This window comes from Crocodylus porosus, unplaced genomic scaffold, assembly GCF_001723895.1.
Source record: "Crocodylus porosus isolate Cpor-Errol unplaced genomic scaffold, CroPor_comp1, whole genome shotgun sequence".
In the NCBI taxonomy this organism is placed as follows: Eukaryota; Metazoa; Chordata; order Crocodylia; family Crocodylidae; genus Crocodylus; species Crocodylus porosus.
In genome coordinates, this window is record NW_017728947.1 from 65,555,315 (window position 1) to 65,577,706 (window position 22,392).

Sequence of the window (22,392 nt, forward strand, 5' to 3'; positions counted from 1 at the left end):
GCGCCCATCTCCCTCAGCACGCCTCCCAGAGCATGGTAGTCCTCCATCAGGCAATCAGGGGCTCTCCTGGCCGCATCGTTAGGATGGAGCAGGGGGTCAGGGCTACACGCTACCCCCTGTCTGTACTGCAGGGCTGGGGGGCACTGGGAGTGAGCAGGTGCATAGGGCCTGCACCAGTGTCCCAGGCCTGGTGCTGGCAGGGCCCAGAGCAGGACAGCAGAGGTACAGGGTCCTGGCTGGCAGGGGCTCTATGGAAAATTAATCCAGGCTCACCCATCCAGGCTAAATCAGATCCCTGCCCCCTCCCTGCTGGTGCAGCCCAGCCCAGCTCCACAGACCCCTGCCAGCCTGTGCCCCGCTCTGGGCCTCGTTGGTGCTGGCCCAGGGACATTGGTCCCAAGATGGTGACCAGGGGGTGGGGCACCTGTCAAAGGGCGGGGTTATGCATGTGGCCCTCGACAGCTTTCCAAAACTGGGTGAGCAGCCCTCCTCCCAAAATAATTGCCCACCCCTGCTTTAAGCCAACTTCACTAGTGCAAGAATACATCCAGGAACCTGGGGCAAATTGGAAGCAATGACTTCCTCTTTGCAGTCACAAATGTGTGGCTGCCACCAGCAGCCACTTCTTTTCACTTCTCTCTTTCACAAGTTGATGCCCAGGACAGTTGTCCCTATCACCCTGCTGCCCCAGTTACGTCACTGTTTGACTTACTCATGTTTTGACTTTATCTTTCTTGCAATTTTATGACACCCATTACTATAGAGCAGGGCGTTCCCAACCCTTGGGCAGTGGCCTGAAGGATTGAATGCTGGTCTGCAAGAAGGTCAGGTATCAGAGCAGAAGTGACCGCAGACCAGCAAACCATAGCCCTACAGAGCCAGGGGGAGAGGCCACAACTCCTCCAGGGGCCGGGGGGTGGAACTTGCTTTACCTGTGTTCCAGCTGGAAATTCCAGCTGCGAGGCTCCACGCAGTGGTCCACAGTTTGCTGGGCCACAGCTGCTTCCAGTCTGCAGTTTGCCGGGCCATGGCCTGAACCCAGCTCCTCCTTCTCAGCAAAGATTCAGGCAAGCACCCTGTAGATAACTATGCAACTCCTGCATTCCTGAGAGGGTTCTATATCCTATTCCACATCTAGGTAAAACTATGTAGTGTTGTGATCCCTGCCTGCAATCTCTTTCTATAGCACCCAGAATTCAATGGGGCACTCTCCCCTGCATGAGATGGGTGACTCTCCCCACTGTCCCGCTCATGGACAGGCTGCAAACACTCAGGGAAGGCTCCTCTGGGGCTACAATTCCCTCCCGTATAACAAGCAAGGATATGCTGACAGCCCCATAGGACCTGACAGGCATCATCCTGCTCTGTCTCCTGAAACCTGTTGGCCCTTGGAGCAGCACTTCAGTCTCTGCCTTACCACTCTCACTCCAGTCTCATCCTGCTCACTTCAGGCTCTTCTGGGGCTTATTTGACTGCCCTTCTGGGTCAGCTGACCCCAACTCTTCAATGCCCATGTGCTTCTTTCCACTGACTGCAGCATGTTCCTTCTTTTAGCCCCTCAGGTGGTCATGTCCAACAGATAGCAGTGATTTCTCCAATCACCTTGTGCCACATCCATGGATGTGTCCAATCAGAAGTTTGGGTTGAATGGTCCAATCATGTTGAGCTTCCTTTGTTGCAACAGGCTGAAGCATAAGCCCAACTAGACAAAGACCAGGCTGTAAGAGAGCCTGATCTAGCTCTGTTACAATAGTAACCAGTATTTAATGTATCTATTATCCTAACACCTTTTCCAGATAGGTAATGTCATCCCCATTCTACTGATGAGGAAATAATGAACAGACAACAAATGCTTTGCCCTAATATCACGCAATATGCCACTGGCTGAGTAGTGACTTAAATCCATGTCTTCCATGTGCTTCACTAGACAATTCCTCCTTCCATTGTGAATAAACATAAAAGGTGCCCCCACAGCATGCTACAGTGATACCTGATTTAGAGAATCTGAATCATAATTATTTGTTAATACCAAAGAAACCTGTATAAATTCAAAAACTTGATGCATCTGGGAGGCCTAAGAAATTCCATCCTTTGTGTTTTTTGGAAAATTTTCTTCTGACCTGAATGGTATGAGCCCTTGCAAGTGACCCTCCTCCATACACCCTTACCTGTCTTTCTTGTTAGAAACTGTCAGGTCAGCATTAAAAAAAAAAAAAAAAGCTTTATACCTAAACATGTCATTATTGAACTGTTTTCCTAGGGCATTCAGTGATATTCTATGGATATTCTCTTGTTTCAAGTGGTATCACCCCCTTATAATATTGGATGCATTAATGAATAGAAAATATTGAACTTCTATATTAGAAGAGTATTTCAATGTAATAAGAGAAATACACTAAGACTGAATATTTATAGCATTCATCCAAAATTGATATTTCATGCTGTGTTTCTACAGAGGTTGTATGTCACAGAGGGAAAGGTTGTATGTCACAGAGGGAGTAAGAACTCTAATGTGAATAATTTCTTCAATAGGTTTGGTACACTAGCTACTTCTTTTGTTTAGCATTTTAGCTTTCTTATTGGTTCATAAATCTAGATGACGTTTGTAAGTGTTCATGTCATCTTTTCATTAGCTGTGACCATATCGACAGCAGCACTATCCATCATAACTAGTGGGTGTCTATGCAGCGACAAAATGTAACAATGATGCAAGCTAGGCAGGTGAAACAAAAACAAATAGCTATAGGCTGTATCTCTGTAGGGCTTAGGACATCAAAACAAGCTTTCTAAATGAGATAGTTCTGAATAATAATATTCGTTTCATTTTTCCAATCAGTAGAAAAATCCCATTTACAGCTCTTAAGGTGATTAAAATTATAAATCGGAGTTTCATACGAATGCTTCAGTAAACTGATGAAATAAAGATGAAACTCCGTAATTCATTTCTCGGATTCGGTCATAAAATCTCCTCTATTATTTGAGTAAATGAGAAATAATGGCTGTTGGGCTTGTAGTCTGCTTTTTAACATGATATATTGTGCAGTGCTTTCTGATTTTGATGGCCTCTGTAGTTTGATGATTTAAGTTGTAAGCTTACCTAATAAGAATTCTACATAAATTCCCTGAAAGCAGTGATAATCAGGCAATACAAGTGAAAAGGGTGTGCTTTTTCTAAAGGAAATCACAAAATATCTCAAGTATTTTAAGCTGATATTTATTTATCTGTTCTATCCCCTCCCTCCCGCACCCGAGTGCTGTAGAACTGTCAGCCTTGAAACATCTTGGTGTATCTTAACTGCCTAATGACACGGTCAACAAGTTAACTACATAAGGGTTTCCTTGCTTCAACATTCTTGAAAGAAACAGCTATCCAGAGACCAATATTCAGAGACAATTCTGTTCCTTAGAAATCTTTGCTTGAGGGGATAATTTTCAGATTCGGGTTGTGTTTATTTTCTTCACACCCGTTGAAATTACTTGTCTCTTTGTTTTTAGCATAATTCTAGCTTCTGTATCCAAGCAGTCTAGACATTTAACATCACCGACAAAGATATTGTTATTTTTGTCATGGTATTATATTGCCGTGTTCACTACATAAAGAGCGGTATCTATCAAAGTGCTTTTTTTATTACCCACCCCCCCACACGCTCCCAGTTTTACAACATACAGAACCTGACTACAAACATGCTGAAATCAATGGGCATCTCTCCATTGGCATAGTTGTTTTTGGATCAGGGCCACTTATGCAAAGTAACAGAGCAAAGAAAGCTATTTGCAATGCTTAATTTAGCTAAGAATATTAGTCTCTTTTTCTGCTCAAAGCATATGAGCAGTTTCCTTTAATTTGTTCCTATTTTGGCTTTTTTCCTTGTGAATTTTCTTAGCATAGCAAATTTCTCAGAATAATTATTTGTGTGTATTTGATATTCATTTTTCATTCTACCCAGCTGTGTTGTGTAACTGGTTATGATTTATTTATTGCTTCCTTTTATTTATATTTCAAGTTCCCACCCATTGCTCTGAGTGTTTTCACAGTAATTTAAAAATATGCAGGGTCCCAAGTCAAATTGTCTGGTGCTCTCCAGCCCCAATAGCTGAGGCTGGTGCAGTTTCCTCAAAACTGCTTGTCTCACCATTTCAGATTTTTGGCATGCACCTTGCAGATGCATTGCATGCAGCTGAAACAACCCCTCCAGTGTGGGGAAATTTTTCAAAATTGGATGCAGATTAAGTTTGCCTTTCCCAACAAGGACTAGGCCATGATATCAAAGTCACTGACATGTGGGGTACCATTTGCTTGGAAAGTAATGCTCATACCATGGTTCCCCAGCCAAAGTGACTCTTCTGTTTATTACCTATGGCTCCTCACAGAAAATGCTATCAGAGTAATTGTATTGTATTTGTATCTTATTGTAGTCTTTGGCTGTGTCTGTCCTTTACTCATGAATAATGCAATAAACACATTACCTCTATCTACAAGTAATGCAGCCTGCAGTGTGTTTGTTTTTTTCTTTTGAAGGGCCACATTTGCCACAGTCCATGACTTAGGAGCATATACATTGTCATGGATCTTTGGTTACCACTTGGTTCGGTACACATAACCGTTATTTAATTACAGTCATAGAAGCTCTTCCAATATAACTATTATGTCTGTCTGCATCTATACCAGTATAAGTGGAAGTAAATCATGGTAATTTTACATCTGCTTCATCCAGGGTAGATTTTACCATTGTTTACTTCTTTGGAAGTAAACCTGATATTGGAGCAGAAGAATATAACACGAAAATTTGAACAGCCAATACATGTTCCCAAGCAGCAAGTCCCCTTCCTCTCTTAAAATGTTTAAAGTTACATTTATCTACAAACATAGAGTGTTCACACAGCTCTTTAACCAGGCCTGGCTGTCACTGGCTTGAAAGATCTTTTAGGCAGTGTGACAAGGTGGATCTAAGTAGAGTTAGGCTAAAAACAGATGTTGTATTTGTCTTGGGATAAATCATTTTGCTCAGGTCCATTGTCCCAGGATTAATCCTTAACAGGTACACAGGATAAGAAGTAGTAACACTTTATCCCAGATACAGAAAGCTACAAGCTTGTCCATCCAAAGTTCTTGAAAGATTCTTCCTGCAGAGATGCCAGTGCACTTTATTATCATTACCTGGTCCTCTGGACTGCCATCCTTACTATACTGGCACATGCCTTGGAGAGGACATCATTGATTCATTTTTGCTGTTTTTTAAATCTTTTATCTGGACAAGGAGATAATTTTCTTTAATTATTTCAGGGCAAAAATATGAATCTATGTACTAGAGTGGTGTCGTGTGTGAGGGAGAGACCATCAGTAACACTCAGAGTGGGGAAGACATTAGGGATAATTCTATAAACCTAAAAACTCAAAGAAAGTGCAACCATGTAAAATCATTTGCTTTTTTTCCTTCCAATGTTGTAGTGAAAAACATTTTAGCAAAAAGTATCAGCGAATGTATTCTATCGATTATAATAAAAAGTGAGAGTTTCTGATTAGTGACTCAGGTTTGGGAGAGAGTGCCAAAAATCTGGAGTAGATTAGCTGCAACTTTGTTACGTCTCATAATGCTGCTCTGCTTCCTGAATAAATAAATGTATATGCACATATTTTAAGTTTTTCACAACTAATTTATGAATATATACTTAAATTTCACTTCTTATAAATATTTAAGACAGAAAAATGCTTTAATTTATCTGTGGATATAAATACAACACACAAAGATCCTGGGTATAGTTGAAGTGATGTCATAAACTTGAGAAAATATTTGGGTACTTGGTTTTCTTGAACAAAGCATGAAACCATATGAAAGGAGGAAAGAAAATGGGTGAGTGAATGTTTGATACTTTGTATTTTTTAGTAAATTTCTATTACTTCCCAATTGTTATTTGTTCATGTAGTGCTTTTGTTATAGAATAGAGTATGAAAGGAGGGGGGGGGAAATGTCAGTGCTGAAGACATAGTTAAAAGCTTCAAGCTAGAATAGTCATTTTAGTCTTTTGTTTTGAGATTACATTCAGAAGTCCATATTTTTAGTCAGTGACATTGAGAAAATTGACACACAAATGAAAAGACTTACAGCTGAGATTGTGCGTGTAGTTGACAAGCTATAATGGAATTGTTTGCAAAGTTTTATTGCAATCCCTGCTTTCATTTATCTTTGTTAGCACAAGCTACAGAAATCTGCACTATAATATTCTTGTATAATATAAGTTAACTATAGCAGAATTAGCCAAGGAATGGAAAAGAGAATAGCATATTTTATTCTGATGGAAAAGAGCCTTTTGTAGAAAAAATACATTTTTACTTTGAAGTTTATACAATTGGTTGGGCTCCATTCAAAAATCACTTCCATGTAGAAAAAATATAAAGCCTTAGATATGAAATTTCAGTGTAGGTACATAGGGGAGTGGTTGCATTAGAGTCTTGGATCTGAATCTGGAATATGGTTTTGGTTCCAACACTAAAATAATTCTGCTTATATCTGTTCTTGAAAGGTCACAGCTCTTGATGATGGAAAGTAATGAGAGATGATCTTGCTTTTATCTCTGCCTTAGACCACCTTTGTAATATTCTTCGTTTCCAAAATGAATTTGTAATAATTAGGGCTGTCAACTAATCTCAGTTAACAGGTGTGATGAACGCAAAAACAAATTAACATATTCTTGTTTTAATGAGTGTTAATCGCGCCCGTTTTGACCAGGTGTGGGCAAAATAGGGCTGGTGGTGGTCGGACAGAAGCTGCTGCTCGGCGCAGGGGAAAAGAGGCCCCTCCCCTCCACTGCTGCCAGGCCCTTCTTGCTATAGCTGCCTAGAGTCCATGTCCAGGCTGCCCTGCAGCAGCTCTCCACCACCATCACCGCTGCCTCTGGGCCACCCAGCAGGGTAGGGCAGCCCAGGTACAAGCTCCAGGCAGATGGAGCAAGAACAAGAAGGGCCTGGCAATGGTGAGAGAGAGGGGATGCTTTTCCCATGGCCACTGCCACTGATCCTCAGCATAGGCAAGTGAGTCTGGAGCAGGCACAGAGTGGGCCGGGGTTGGGCCTGTGTGTGTGGGTTCTGGCTGGTCTGCTCCAGCCAGCGGGAGTGTGAAGGAGGTGTGGGCAGGCTGGGGTTGGGGCTGGGGCTGAATGCTGTTGGTGGTGGCAGGGAGGAACCACAAGGTGCACAGGTTCCAGGTTGTTGGGGTGCTATTGTTTAAATGTGTAATTAAAATCACGATTAATTATGACTATATTTTTAAATCTAATAATTAATTGCGATTAATTCTTGAATCATTTGTTATCCCTAGTAATAATGCAACTTGCTAGTGTGTTCCCTTGCATCTCCTTAGTTTGATGGATGTTGTCAGGGGCTGGAAGGGACCTTTTGAGAACATCAGGTCCAGCCCCACCCCCGCACTTGAGCAGGAAAGACTGCTGGGGTCTGACGACCCAAGCAAGGTGGGCATCGAGGCATTTTTTGAAGATATCCAGTGTAGGTGATAGTACCGCTTCTGTGAGAATCTATTCCAGACCCTGGACACTCAAGCTGTAAAGAAGTTTTTCCTTATGTCTAATCTAAAGTGGTCTTCTAACAATTTATGAGCATTAGTCCTAATTTTCCCATGGGGAGCCCTGTTGAATAAATTTTCTCCCATTCCCTAATATGCACCCTTTATATATTTATAGGCTGCCACCAAGTCCCCTCTGATGCTTCTCTTCTCCAGGCTGAACAGGCCCATGTCTCTCAGTGTATGGCCTACTCTCCATACCTCTAATCATATGTGTAGCCCTCCTTTGGACTCTCTCAGGCTTCTCCACATCCCTCCTGAAATGTGATGTCCAGAACTGGATGCAATACTCCAGCTGCAGCCTCACCAAGGCCGAGTAAAGTGTGTCCTTAGTCTTGTTTGAGATGCATTGGTAGATGCAGGACAGTGTTGTGTTTGCTTTTCCAGCTACAGCATTGCATTGGTGACTCGTGTTCACTGTATGGTCTATCAAGACCCCCAGGCCTCTTTTGGTTGTGGTGCTGGTAAGTGTAGCACTGCCGAGACTGTAAGTATGTTACAGGTTGTTTCTCCCCAGGTGACATGAGTCTCCTTCTATGGGGTCCTCTGGCTCCGCATCACTGGCACCACTGCCTGCAACCCAGGCTGCCTGGGCACCATCTACCTTCACCTCTCCCCTTCCATCCCAGGGACAGTAAGGGAAGTTTTGGCTAGATATTAGGGAAAAAAATCCTCAGTAGGAAGGTAGTAAACCACTGGAACAGGTTACCTAGATGGGTTGTGAACTCTCCATCCTTGGGGATTTTAATACCTGGCTAGACAAAGCTTTGGTTGGGATGGTCTAGTTGGGGCTGGTCTTATTTTGAGCAAAGGGTTGAGCTAGATGACTCCTTATGTCCCTTCCAATCCTAGTTTTCTATGAGTCTATGATATTTAATGAAAACATCCAAAAGGTGCCGGGACATAATACAAATATATTGCTTTATAATGCAGTTAAAGTAACTAATAAGGCTGTAAATCCATGGGATTTAATAAGAACATTGATACAGTATATATTTAACACTACATTGAAAATTATGTTTCAAAGATAACAGCCTCTGCATCTATTATTTTTCTCAATATTGTAGTTAGTGTGTTTTTTCCTCAAGCAAATTACTTTGTGCCATGACTCCAAAAATTAGTCTAAATTATTTAATTATCTGAAATTAGTTCATTTTAAATCATTTAAATGTTTAAATGGTTTCATTATTTTTTTCAAATAATTAAGATCCATAGGCTTTCATGTAAATCATGAAATGGTGTTGAATATTCATCACAAAATGTGGAACCTTAATTTATTATATAAGGAACTTTCCCCCCAGTACTAGGCAACCAGAATGTTACACAAATGAAAACCAAAGTTGAAAAAACCAACCAAATTCATAATATGCACATGTTAATGCTTCTGTTAAGACAGTTACATAAGTTTAAACAAAAAAATCTATGGTTAACTGGAGGTGAAACATATTTACATACAATAAGAAAAGAGGAAAACTTCAAATAATCATCAGCTAATTTTCCTGTAAGGTTATTAATTCAGAAGTATATGCAGATTTTTTTTTTTTTTTTACTTATATTAATACAGTTTACAAGAGAAGGGACAGTAAATTAAATTTTATGTTTTGGGACTGAAACAACCCTCATGTAATTTAACCAATTCTAGATTAAATCAGTGGAATTGTAAATGTGGTTTACAGGTAATGGGTGCTTCTTCTTGGATAGTAATCTATTTGCTACATAGACAGGAAGCTGTAAGTGATGGACATCATCTGTTCATGCTGTGTTTCTCCAGATGCCAGCACAAGGCGGGGTTGGTCTATACTAGAAGTTGAATTGCTTTGACAACACAAGGTAAAAGAGAATACCTTTATAGGAAAACTATCTTCATAGGTATTCTTACACTTCCAACACTTATACCTCTCATAGAACTGCACTAATAGTAGATCAGTAATGGGAAAGTTATACTTGTGGGTAAACATCTGCTGTAGTGTGCTCTAGCTCTGAAATCAGAGCCCCTTTGAAATCAGTGGGAATTTTGCCACTGACTTCATTGGAGCCAAGATTCCAGCCCAATTAAGTAAACCATGTTTAAGTTCTTCAGAGAATCTTCAAAATCTTGTGATGCTTTGGGATTTTGAAAAGTTCCTACAATCACACAGCAGACATTCAGCATTCTTAACTTGATACGATGTGTACCATTCCCGTCACCCTGCCTCTCTTCCATTCTCTTTCTGCTTGTGTATTAAACTAGAAATACAAGCATTATTTTTCCAAGAGCTCTGTGATCAAATGTAGAATTCAAGATGAACATATACTACATCCTCCTGTATTTTCTCCTTGCTTTTTGCCCTTCCATTATGTTGTGGTTTCATTTAGTCTAGTCTTCTGCTTTTCTTGTTTGCTAGATTAGCTTGACTTCTGGTTTACATCAGGGGTTGGCAATGAAGAGATTGGATCCAGCCTGTGAAGATTTGATCTGAACTGTGTTTTACTAACAGCACATCAATCTCATGCTGCCACCCAGCCATCTAATCTGGCGTGTGATCTGCATTCTGCATTTTATTAATGGCAGGCTGATCTTCTGCTACTGCCTCACACACTCCTGATCTTTGTGGACAGCTCTTTCTTGCCCTTGCCTGTACATCCCTGTACAACCACTGCAACCATTGCTGCTAAATTTTCCACTACAAGCTGCTGCTTGTCATGGGTGTTGGTGGGCTGTTTCAGGTTGCATCAGCATGGATTTAGAGCAGCCCTCAGCATAGAGCAGGCATAGCTGGGGCAGTAGCCAGGAATCTGCAACACACAGCTGCAGTGTACCCCACCCCCATTTATAAAAGTTTGCTGACCCCGGTTTTCCATTAGTTTCAATATAAATATACTTTTTATAATATTTTGAAGCATGTTTGCTGAGAACATGCGGTAGGCTATGGCTTGTGTCACAGGCCAACTAGGCACTGTGAGTATATCAATTTGGTTGCAAGCCAACTGAGCACTGCAAATGTATCAGCCACTGGGCTGTTTGGTTCAGGATCAAGGAGGTGGAGTTGGGAGTGAAGCAAAGACAAGTTTCACTTATAACAGTAAAGATAAATTTTACTTATAGCAACAAAATAGCAATAAAAATATGTTTTAATAGCAAAATATGGTTTACACATATAATAGTCAATAAAAAGTTTAAACTAATAAACAGACAATATAGCAATAAAAGTTAAAAATTAGAAGTGATAATAAAAACAGACAGACAAATTGACAAAGAGTTCCCACTTGGTTGGCAACTTATCAATAGTCCCTCATGTCAAGTTGATTCAGCGTCCCCGATCAACGCTGTCGGAGGGAGCACCGGGGAAAGTCCCTGAGTCAGGATCTGGTCCTTGCTCACACTGGGAGTCTGGAGTCCGGGCTTGGAACAGCAATGACCATTCTGTTCCATCCTTCCTACTAGTTACCTGACGTGTGTGTTCCTTTATATCTTGTCCTATGCTAATCTGTTGGTTTTAGAGCCACTCACAGTCTTATCCTACAGCTGTTACCCTATGGGGTTAAATGGTGTTAGAAATTATTATAAAAGGTTACTGCCTAAACTTGGGTTTACCCAATAAGCAAATTACACTACATCACTTTGGGGTCTGAGATTAGTATTTTTGCCCACCTAAGTTCAACCCACTTAGTTACTTCCTTCTGGAATTTTTTGAAATGTATTAATTATACCTTGTGGTCAGGTTTGTCATTGTTACTGCCCTTCAAGCAAAAACTGTTAGATCAGCTAAAGTTTGCAAATTTGTTTTCTAGTTCCACTTCTAGGGGCCCATGTTAGTCTTATGATTGGTACAGGCAGTTAATTTTAACATTACGGTTATGCTTATGATAGACAAGATACATCTGCAGGAAACAATCTTGAAAGCTTTGCCTTAGCTAATATTAACTATATGCTATTGCTAGATGCTTTCAAGAAGCAAATCTTTTCGTTATAATTTGCTCATTACCCCTTTGGTTCTGCCTATCACAGGCCTGGCTGGGTATGTGCCCATCTATACATGTACATACCTGAGCATAAGTCTTGGACAAAACAGTGTTGGAGGAGAAAGCCCTCCCAGGTTTTAGGCCAGCATCTGGGATTGACCCACAGGGATGTTCCTTATCAGACCAGGAGCTGGCTTTCAGTGAGGAAGAACCGCTGCTGCTGTCCCTGGATGAGTAGAGATCTCCTTGCAGCCTAGCTTGAGCAGGACAGGAGCAGCTATAGAGCTTTTGCTACCCCCAGTCAGTCAGGGATGGACAATAGGGATAGGGGCAGTGGTGGGCAGGGGAGGTGAGAAATTGAAGGAAAAGAAAGGTGCTACTGAGCATGGAGGGCAAGGGAATGGGTGGGATTCCTACCTGATTGTGAATCATATCTGAAAATCCTCAGCTTCTGCTCTATGGTGTAGTCTGCCTGCCCCTGGATGTGGGAGGGGAAGCTTAGAGCAGGGATGCTACCACTCCTTCAATGTTGGTTACTGCTTCCACACCTCTCTTTACAAAATCTTTGATCCATCAATACTCAGGAAGGCAGCTTCAAACTGAGCACTGAAGAGGGTAACTGGATAATACCTAACCCATAGTTATAGTGCTGTGCTAGGAAGTCTTATAGATCTGTGGTTCCCAAGCTTTTTTATGCTGTGGCCTGGCAAACTCACTCAAAGAATTTTGGTGGACTGGCTATAGAAACAATCTAATTTACAGATTTAAATATATAAATATTTAAACTTGTACCCAGGTGCAGGTTGGGCATTGCAGCTGTGGGCATCATGGGACCCTACAGGGAAGTGGGCTGCATACGCAGTGGCACAGGGGGACCCAGCTCAGGTTGCCTGGAAAGAAGGGGCACCGCTGCCTTTCCTAAAAGCACGCAGTGGAGCCGCCTCCCTGTCCCTCACCCCAGGAATTTCCCCACCCGTATCTCCCTGCTCTCAGCTGCAGGCAGGGCTGGGGGTTCCTGCCTGGCCCAGTGCAGGCCCCTGTACCTGCTGCATGGGCAGTGCCTTGCTGGGCATGGCCATGGTGGGAGAAGTGGGATGGGGCTCACAGAGCCAGCTGTCTCCCTCCCAGGGCTTTTCTGCCACCCAGGTTTAACCCTGCATGTCACTGCTGGCAGAGGAAGCTGTTCACCCGGGTGGACAGACAGGGGTATGAACAGGGACTCATGCCACTACCTGGCATTCAACCCTTCATAGCCCAGTACAGGGATGCAGCCTCATGGTTGGGAACCTCTGTTATAGATTTAATGATTCAAACTGCCCATGGATAATGCAGGGCTAGAACTCTGATTTCCTAAGTGAGTGTCTTAAACACTCAGCTATTGAAGCTGAAATATGGGAGGACCCTCCTTTGGCTACCGCTAGCTAAAAAAAATGGCTGCATTTTATAGATTAGGACACAGATACACATATATAATTGGCGCATGCACATAGCCATGCACTATGAGTGCCTAGTGTGACTGCTCAATCTATGTGGCCTAGCTAATGCATTCACACAGTGTGGAAAATAGAATAGTAACTGGTGCATAGGTGGCAAAAGTGTCACTTTCCCAGCTGTAAAACTTCCATGTAGGCACATAAAAGGAAACAGAATTCTATTCAAACTCTTCCTGAAATTCTTGAATGATCCTGCTGCTATTTCTACATTTAGAAAGTTTAGAGAAAATATAAAGAGACAAAAGCAGTAATGAAGTAAAGAGTCAAGTCTCATCCATTCCTACAGAAATAATGGATGTTCTGCCTCCACTGGTCCATTCCTAAAAAATAATGGATGTATGTCAATCTGCCTCCACTGGTCTCTTCGTGCCTTCAGTAAAAGAATTAACTTCTAAGTCTTCTTTCCCTTAAAATTCCCTTAAAATCTTCCTTGCTTTTATGCAGATAAAGCAATACGCTGATCTGATAAGACTGTCAACTAATCTATTTAAATGACCACTACCAGTCCCATGAAGAATTTCAGAACCATCACAGCTACATGCTCTTGCACTGCCACAGTATGGGGGGGTACTTGCATTGTCAAGGAGGGGGAATCTTGCATTTGAGGATTTATTTGGTTCTGTTTCAGCTGTGCAGTTTGCCTAGTGAAAGATGTCACCCTAGGAAACCCTTTCCTCTCGCACAGTTTCTGTATTACTGCAACTACATTACTCTTATGCTACCACTACCAGACCCTAACATTCTGCTTTTCCTTGAAAATTTATTTATGCTCATGCAACTTGAGCTGAAAGAGTATAGAACCATGGAGGATGTTTCATATTTGATATGTCCTATACTACCAGTGATTAGACATGAAACCAAATGCTCATTGTTAAATACATTTCCTTTGATCCCTCTGTCCCTTTGGCCTAATATATAAAAGGTATATTATGGTGGATTTTTCTATGCACTTCAGTAGGGCCATGATTTCATCCAATATGCTTCTGGATAATTCCAGACATGAGAAATATTATGTAAAAAGAATTTTATATCACATATGTTCTGAATATTTAAAGACACTAAAATCTCTTCCCAATAATATGTTTGTCATTATACACTCAGTTTGGCTTTGAAGAATTAAGTATACACCAGCAATAGTGTCTAATTGGTTCTGGTCCTTTAATCTTATGTATTGTTGGCCTGAACTGTATTATGCAAACTGGTATTTCAGTCAGAACTGCTAAATATAGGTCACTGTTAAAAATGAGATGTTTAATTTGTTATACAACTCAGCCTTTATTCCAGACTTGTAATGCATATTAAGTCTTGCCTAATACCTATGGGAACATTTAATACTTCATTTCTTCTTTTCTTTTTTTACATTTCTTCAGTTGTAAAGTAATGAAATAATGGAGTTACGCTGTACGTCTGTACCTTAGTGTATCATATGGAGACCCAACGTACAATAGTTTAAAGTTATAGAATTTGTTTCTGATCTTATTTACATGGGTATAAATCGCAAGTAACTTTACCAAAGGTAGTGAAATTTCTCCTAAGAAAAACTAATTCAAGGAGATCAGAATTAAGCTGTCTAGATTTATAGGGCCTTATTCTCCAGTTTAGATTAGATTTCAGTGGAGTTTCACCAATACGCAAGTGCCGCAATATAGTCATGAATAAGATCTATGGTTTCCATCTTAAAGCACTGTGTTTCATTGTGGCTCTATGAACTTAATGTTGATTCTGCAGAAATATTGCCCTAATCCTCCACAATCTTCTTGACTGTGTCATATATATATATATATATGTACTGATAATGTTTTAGGTTGCAGAAACCACTCCAAGTATGAATGAAGTAAAATTTCCACAACATAATTTGTGTTACCAGTTAGGACATTGGACTTCACTAGGCCATAGCAGAGCAAGATTGCTCCAGGACTGTGGATGGGGCAAATCATTGCTGAAATTAAAATGTGTAGCCAACTGATGTCTCACTTAATAAGAACTGAAGTTGGGAAGACTGACATAGCTGGCACATAAGTTATAGAAAAAGAAGAAAAGACACAGTTCCTAATTAGCTGACAAAATTTTAGGAACACTTGGCAGGAAATAAAAAATAATATATGATTTTATGACACAAATGACCTGAATTGAAATCTTCTGACAATTAATAAAAACATGAATACCAGTTTTGTTGCTGTTAGTTGTGTCTTTAATTTCTCCCACCTTGAATGATATACATTTTGAAAGCAACAGTTTTCCCTCATTAGACCGAGATAACTTGTTAAAACAAATATGAATGAAACACTTATATATATTGTTGTGACCATCATTCATTTCCCTTTTTCTTATCATTCTCACAAAATAGTATGGACCAGTGCACATTCAATTTTAAAAAACCAGAATTCAAAGAAAAATATTTGCTGTGGTCAGAGACATTCACTTTTCAAATGCAAAAGAATGTGGGGAATGTGATATCAAGCAAGCAAAATAGCTTTAGCAACAAGAGTTTTGTTGAGCTGCTTCTGCAAATCCATAAATCTAGTTTAAGAAATGAGATTTCATCTTGTCTGTGATTTTGACTGTAGGCAAGTTATTTCTCTGTATAATTATTGGCAGCAACCTGCCCATTTTAAAATTCCACACGTTTTATGATCACTACTATTTGATCACAATGCTGCTCTGTATTCATAGACTATGCCTATGCATTTTTTGTTATAATTTTGGAAAACGAGGCCACAATCAAAGAACAGGAATAGGTGCAAGTTTGTCTCTGATCCTCATTAATGCAAATATGACATCAAAATGCTGCATGCGAGGTATATCAGGTGGCAGTGGACTGATTATCAAGTTTAAAAGAATCCACCTAGAATTCCTCATTACATTTGGAGCTGACTTCCTCACTCCCTGGCTTTAAGTATTCAGAAATCTGTTATGGACCCACTGCTTTTATGAAATATAGCATTTTATAAAAGCTCCATTTAAATTTTGTAATATACTCACTGCTCCTGCTGGGCAGAGCCAGAACTCCAGTCCTGAAGCTCTCTTGTTCTGCTATGGCCTATTGGTCCAGAAACATGCCAGGAGATAGAGGGGGGTACAGGTATGGGACTTCCTGTTCCTGCCCTGCTTGAAAGGCATGTGCGAGCCAGCCCTGCTGGCTGGGAGGGAGGCTGCATTCTGGGATGTTGGAGGACTTCAACTTCGGTGGAATAGCTGTCTTGAGTGGCACACCTTAATAGAACAGGAGCAAAATTAGGCGGATTAAAAATAATCTTGTCCTTTAGTGGTATAAATTGAAGATGAATAATGAGTGCTTAAACCCACTTAAAAGGTAATAATGCACAGCCAATCCAGAGGTTAAAAGCTCCAGAAGTCACCTAAAATTACAATGTAACAAGGCCCTCAGTGGCTCAAAACTTTTAAAGCCTCCATTATATGCCCTTCCAAGGAGTTGCAGACAGTCTAGGAAGTAGAGCTAGGAACAACCTGGATAGACTGAAAAAACGGTCCACAGTGGCAGAGAGTAGATGCTGAAAGGCAGAATGACAGGGTATAACCAAGGCATTTTACACTGTTTCTTTCTCACTTGCAGCACCCAGCATCTAAAGTCTAGAAAGTTATGATTCATAGGCTGTACCCCTAATCCCCATGCTCAATAGCTATTGATGCCCACTTCCTCCAAGAAAATGTCCAATCCCTTTTTGAATATGGCTAAACTGCCAGCTTCCACCGCATCTGGGTTAGGGACAGACATGACATATAAACTGATTTAAGTGATCAGAAACTGCTTTAAACCTGTAAAAGAACAGATGTTCAGTATACATAAACCATGTTTGAAAATGGCTAAAACCAGTTTGAAATAAACCTGGTTGAATATAGTATCAGACTTAACTGATTTGGGTGAAACTAGTTTATGTCCAACTGCTTTATGCAATTTCTGTCCCAGAGAACTTGCTGGTTGAAGATAAACCAGACTCCCCCAACATCCCAGCATATTCTCTGGGCTGAGCAGGGCTCTCTGCTTGAAAGCAGGGCTGGCCCCACCCCCCTGATCCCTGGTTGCAGCTCTGTCAGAGACTTGCAAGCTGCTTCCCTCCTCCCCTCTCCCACTCTGCTGACAGGTATCTGCTAGGGCTGTGTGAAACAACAGTGTTTTGTTTTGGTTTTGGATATGGCGTTTCGGAGGGACAGTGTTTCATTTTGGTGTTTCATAGGGTTGTGTGAAATGACTGTGTTTCGTTTAGGTTCAGATTTGGAGTTTTGGAGGGACAGTGATTCATTTCAGTGTTTTGGGTCACTGTCTTGTTTCGTTTAATCTGAAACTGTTTTGAAACTGTTTCAGAATTTTGATGTTATTTTGGTGTTTCAGCCATAGGCTATAATGGGGAATCACAAAACTGCCTATATCTTTGTCACTTATTACCTGAGTCAGACAAAACTTGCAGGGATGCTAGACCCTTGTGAGGCCATGAACCCTGCCAAGCTTCACAGAGATAGATGCAGGGGTTTATGAGAAACTACACCTCAAATTGTTCAAAGTAACATGACATGTGACTTTGTGTCTATGTTAAGGCACAGCAGGATGAAAACTGCAGGGATGGTAGTCCCTGCTCTCACCCTCACAAATCCACTGCAGCCAGTAAGCCTCAGGCCTCTCCAAGATCTAGGCTTTCCCCAGCCATGACTGTGTGGTGGCTGCAGGTTATCATGTGTCTCCTACCCACCTTTCACCAGGGAGGTTCATGGCCCTGGCATTTCCTGGGGCTGCTGTGCCACCGGCAGTCCTACCCAGGCCTCCCTACCCTGGCAGGGTGCAGTTTTAGGTCATGCCCAGGATGACTGATGTAGGGCCTCCTCCTCACCATATAGCCCCAGCCCTTATACCTCCAAGTTCTTCCTGGCATGGGAGCTCAGCAGGCAGATGTTCCTCCCCTGCTGGCTGGTGAGAAACTAAACTGCTGCCTCCAACTCTGAGATCAGGGCATTAAAAGGCTGCCCACATGAGGCCTGCCAGGTTTTAGGCAGCGTGGTGCAGGGGTTTCTGTGAAACTGCACCTCAAACTGCTGAAAGCAAAACTCATGTCACTTGTGTGTGTTAAAAAGTGTAGGTTGTAGCCATGTTGGTCTAAGGACCAGACAAGGTTCTTAGGGTCAATCTGATATCTTTTATTAGATCAACTGAATGGTTGGAGAAATTCTTCTTTGCAAGCTTTCAGGTTTAAAAACCCTTCGTCAGGATGAGAAAGCATCTGCAGTTGCTGTGTGTGTTCTTCCTGGATGGAAGAAATAGTAAGAAGCCAGAGGCTGGCATGCAATGCAGGCAAAAAAACCAGTCAGTGAAAATGTAAATTGAGGCATCAGGAGGTGAGAGGGTGGAAGGGGGATGCAGCAGGTAAAAGTGGAGAGATACCTGCTACCTGGGGAGTCAAATGTCAGGCAGGTTGTAGTATGTCATGAATTCAATGTCTATACTGAATCAGTGAGTTTCTGTATCTAGGAGGTTGATGAAGTGTAATTCATAGGCCTGTGAAAAGTGGTTTGTAAATTCAAACAAGCACCAAACCTCACTAACCTTATCACCAGAAGCCAACTTCCTAAAGCCCAAAATACATGGAATGGATCCAGACCATGCCATGACAAGAAATTCAAAACCTGCTAACATATCTCCAGCACCCCTACAAACTGTGCGCCAGAATCTATAACAGACAAGAATACCCAACTACCTGTGGGGGCACATTTCTCAGAAGAAAACTACTTTTGTCTCCAGTCTCTCAGTCCTGATAATCAAACTGCCTATACTTTGTCATTTCTTGCCTGATGAAACTTACAGAGCTGGTATCTCCTTTAGATGCCATGAAGCCTGCCAGGTTTCAAGGAGATAGTTGCAGGGGTTTCTGGAAAACTGCACCTCAAGCTTCTGACAAGCAAAATTTGTGACTTGTGTGACTGTGTGTGTATGTTAAGGTGCAGCTGTTTTTTCCATATCTCCCCCGGAGCACTGGGATTGGAAGGGACATGGGGGAGGACCGCAGTCACTGGCCAGCTACACAGTCAGTATCAGAGTAGTCCTTCCCCACTCTTCCCCCTCCCTCTCCTTAGTTTCTGTATCCCTGCAAGCAAGCCCAGCTTCGAAATGCAAAATGTTTTGAAATTTTTTAAATGTTTTGAGTACCCTCATTTTGTTTTGAGGCTGTTTCAAAGCCTTGCATTTAATTTCAATCTCGCTGTTTCAAGCTTGAAATGAGTCAAAACAGCATCCAAATGAAACACCAAGCAAAATTTCACACAGTCCTAATTGGGAGTGAGAGGCACTGGCAGAGCCAGGGGTCTGCAGGTCTGGAGTAAGAAGCAGCAGCAGGGACAGGGGGCTGCAGGTCAGGAGTGAAGGTTACTGGCAGGTTCAAGGGGCTGTAGGTCGGGAGCGAGAGGTCCCTCCCGAAAGATATCCTCCTTTTTAGAACTGGAAATATGGTAACACTATGTGATGCCCAATAGTGGCCTTGCAGCTGCTGCCCAGCTCAGATGCTAATGTTGTTCTCCCAAGATTGCTTTCCTACCGTGCCTTGTTCTTAATAGTATAGGTTGAATAAGGGAGGCTACCAACAGGCCTTAAAGTGAGTCTTAATCTGAATAATTTCCACTGGGTCTCTCATAAGACCCCCCCTTGCTTCAATCCAGCCTTCAGGCCTCATAGTTTCCTCTCAGCCTGAATAGGCCACAGTAGCCTTTTCCTCCTCTATACCACACCCCAAGCCTCACAAATGTTAACTCTTGTATACAGTCATCCCTCTTGGGCTCTCAGACCCCCTGTTGCCTTACAACATCTCCCTCAGAACTCTTGGACCCCTGATCCCACATGCAGCCCCCCCTCTGGGCTTTTGGATCCACTGGTCTGGGTCTCAGAACTTTCCCTGGGTTCATGGACCCCCAGGTCCAGGTCTCAGCCCCTCCCTGGATTTGTGGACCCTCTGATCTAGGTTTCAGCCCTTCCCTGGGCTCATAGACCCTTCTGTTCTAGGTCTCAGCCTTTTCCTGGGCTGGGGCCCAGGAGTCTCAGTCTATGGACTCCTGGGTCATTGGTTCTCTAAATAGGCCTTGAACCTGCCACAGCCCTCTGATAGATACTTCAAAACCCTAGGAATTCAACATAAACAAGGGCCTCTTGCCTGTAAAATCCAGTGATGTTTAACTAACTCCAGATCCCTACAGGATGTCTGCTGCCCTACAGCCAGGAGCTCCTCACTTCTTGGTTGCCAATGTAAGACTAACTGACCAGTTCAGGCTCTGGGCTTATAGACTAGGGACAGACATTACACATAAATCAGTTTAAGTGATCAGAAACTGGTTTAAATCTGTAACAGAACAGATGTTCAGTGCACATAAACCAGTTTAAAAATGGCTGAAACTGGTTGGAGATAAACCTGGTTGAATGTAGTATCAGACTTAACTGACTTGGGTCAAACCGGTTTATGCAATGTCTATCTCAGACCCTTTGTCTGTTTAAGATAAAATAGACTCCCCCAGCATCCTGGAATGCTGCCTGGTCTGGGTGGGGCTCTCTGCTCCACAGCAGAGCTAGTCCTTCCCCTCTGCTCCCTGGCTACAGCTCCAACAGAAACTTGCAGGGACAGACAGCCTGCCTGGCTTCTCCATGCTAAACTGGGATTATTCCCCCCACCCCTCCCTATGCCTTACGCAGATACCTCAGCATTAGCTAGCAGACCACATGCTGGCTACAATCCATGCTGTGGAAGTTAAGAAAGGCAAACAGGCTTTTTGGGGCTAATCAACAGGTAGCTTAATGTCCTTCCTTAGAGGAGCTGTTTAAGATGAGCTCCATTACTTAATGAAGAGAGGCTTTGTTTTCTTAATAGGCTATGTAACCATGATGATTATAGACACTGTCCCGCTTACAGGAACGGCCAGGAAAAGCACCCATTTTGTTGAGAACTTTCTGTCCGACCCATGGAACATGTTGCTGTGAATTGATAAAGGGCCATGTCCCCCTCAGCTCAGCTCTGTAGAAGGGAGGGAGGGCTCCTCTAGCACCCCCTAGCTTCTAGCTTGAGTGACTACAGGCATGTGCCTACATTTTCTCAGTCCGGAGGGGATGTCTGTTCAGTTACGGAGATGTTCAGCCTAGCCAGGTTAGGTAAACCTGCAGATTGAATCAATTCAGGCTCAGGCTTTTTGAATGTCTGTCCCAGTCATATAGCTCAAATTTGATCCCTTTTCCTGTTCTGTGAGCCCCTCATTAACTCCCCTCTGCCACCTGCACCTCAGGCTGCTTGCTCTCTTAAAGGATCAGGCCCATCCCAGTGCCCTGCTACACATCTACAATAGATCATAAGCTGAACATGAGCCAACAGTGTGCTCTTGATACAAAAAAAAAGCCAGCAACATACTGGATTGTATTTGCAGGACTACCACTTGACAATCAAGGGAAATGATTCTTTTGCTCTGTTCAGGATTAGTGAAGCTTCACCTGGAGTACTGTGTCAAGTTTTGGGCCCCACATTTCAAGAAGAATGTGGACAGATGGAACAGAACAACACAAAATTGGAAGCAAGACTTATGAAGAGAGGTCAAAGAACTTGAGTTACTAAAAATGAGGGGACTGAGGGGAGTTTTGATACCAGTCTTCAGATACTTGAATGGTGATTATAGAGAGGATGAAGATGGACTTTTTTCTCTGCAGCTGTAAGACACAGGACTAGGAGCAGTGGGCTTAAATTTCAGCAGGGGATATTTAAGTTCAAGATTAAGAGGAATGTTCTGACTATGAGGATGGTCAAACACTGGAACAGGTTACCTCGAAAAAATCTGGAATCTCCATGCCTGGACATTTTCAAGAACAGGTTAGATAGATACTTGGCTCAGATGGTTTAGTCAGGGATGATATTGTTTTGAGCGGGGGTCTGGACTAGATGACGTTATGATCATAGGCAAGTATGACTGGAAGGGACCTCATATAATTATAAATATCACCTGCCAGTTATGAACTCACTGTATAGCAATGCAATATTATCCATTTGCAAATACAGAAATCATGAAACATCAGATTACTACAGAAAGAAATGCATTCCTGCATAATCTAGAACAGAGATTTCTAGCTCCCCAGAGGCCACAATCATAGGTCTATGTGCATTGGAAGCTGCATTCATGCAGGCCATAGCTTCTCTAGGCCACACAGTGCATGAACTCCCTTGCTACCCCGCTCTACTATATGGGCTCTCCCGCTGCCACATGATCTACCCCACTCTGTGCAAGCCACAGTGAGCTTTTGCCACCACACAGATTCTCCCAGGCTTCAATTTCCATGTGCAGTATTGCCAACTCTCATGATTTTTGGTGTTGTTCTTAAAGTCTATGCTTTGGGAATGTGAAAAGCTCTTTCA

General features: G+C 42.2%; 1 long non-coding RNA gene across 2 annotated transcripts in view; it reads left to right on the plus strand.

Annotated features, from left to right (window-relative positions):
* Positions 1-5,604: 5,604 nt before the first annotated feature.
* Positions 5,605-22,392, plus strand: part of LOC109321610 — a 61,768-nt gene continuing 44,980 nt past the window's right edge. For both annotated transcript variants that reach the window (XR_002104106.1, XR_002104105.1), the window contains exon 1: positions 5,605-5,852. This is a non-coding gene — a long non-coding RNA (uncharacterized LOC109321610). The remainder of the gene's footprint in view (positions 5,853-22,392) is intronic.